This window comes from Cicer arietinum, chromosome 8, assembly GCF_000331145.2.
Source record: "Cicer arietinum cultivar CDC Frontier isolate Library 1 chromosome 8, Cicar.CDCFrontier_v2.0, whole genome shotgun sequence".
Taxonomy (NCBI): Eukaryota; Viridiplantae; Streptophyta; class Magnoliopsida; order Fabales; family Fabaceae; genus Cicer; species Cicer arietinum.
In genome coordinates, this window is record NC_021167.2 from 16,084,449 (window position 1) to 16,085,369 (window position 921).

The window sequence follows — 921 nt, forward strand, 5'->3', positions numbered from 1 at the left end:
ATTTTGAGTTAGATAATCGATTGTTCAATTGATTTATCAATGCTTTGGTCAGTTATGTATTACTTGATGATTTGAGAACTTCATTTTGATTTCATTTTTAATTGGCAAGCATTACATGAACTTTTAGCATATGAGAAATCCTTTTAAGGTGCATGCTTAGTGAAAGGTTATTTTGTGCATTTAAAAACTTAAATGTTATGTGTTAACTGTTAATTTCGGTTGGTGACCCTTTACAACTATTGTGGAAATCTGGGCTTTGCCCTCAGAGGAGAGCCAGGATGATCCTACCGGTTTGTACCCTACGGATGGGAATGTAGATGGGAATGCTTGATTGGAGCTACGCTAGGAGGATCCCACGGGGCGCATCGAGATCACTCGGGGTGTTTAGTTGTTTTGTAAAATGATCAGACTAGGTTGACACAGAGGGAACGGATGTCTTTCTTTTGGGTTGCGTTTATTTTTAAACTGGAAGACTGTACTACTTTTGTTATTTAATATTTTGAATTCATGGATTGAGAACTTTTTCCGCTGCTTGAAAATTATAATGACTTAATTACTTATCCAAAGGTGTTACCTTATTTATTTCTCTGTTTTATTTTAATTTCTTTTGAAAAAAAAAAAATACACCATCGCTTTGAAAAACGGGGTGTTACACTATTGATTGATAGCTGAACCAGGATAAATCGTGGTGCAATTGATTCTTATCCCTACTCTTTTTGATATTACATAAATGCATATTCTTGAATGTATGAATTAATGATTTTTATATATTGTTTGACATTCTGAATTAAGCATTGTTTCTTGTCTCATATATTGATAACATTTGCAAATTATTTCAATCATTGCTCCTGAATATATTCCGCTGTCAATCTTTGATAATTTGTTTAATACCTCTCATATCTTTAGACTAACAGAGGCCAT

General features: G+C 33.2%; 1 pseudogene; it reads right to left on the reverse strand.

Annotated features, from left to right (window-relative positions):
* LOC101511843 (uridine 5'-monophosphate synthase-like) overlaps positions 1 to 921 on the reverse strand; it is a 19,623-nt pseudogene extending 18,702 nt beyond the window's left edge.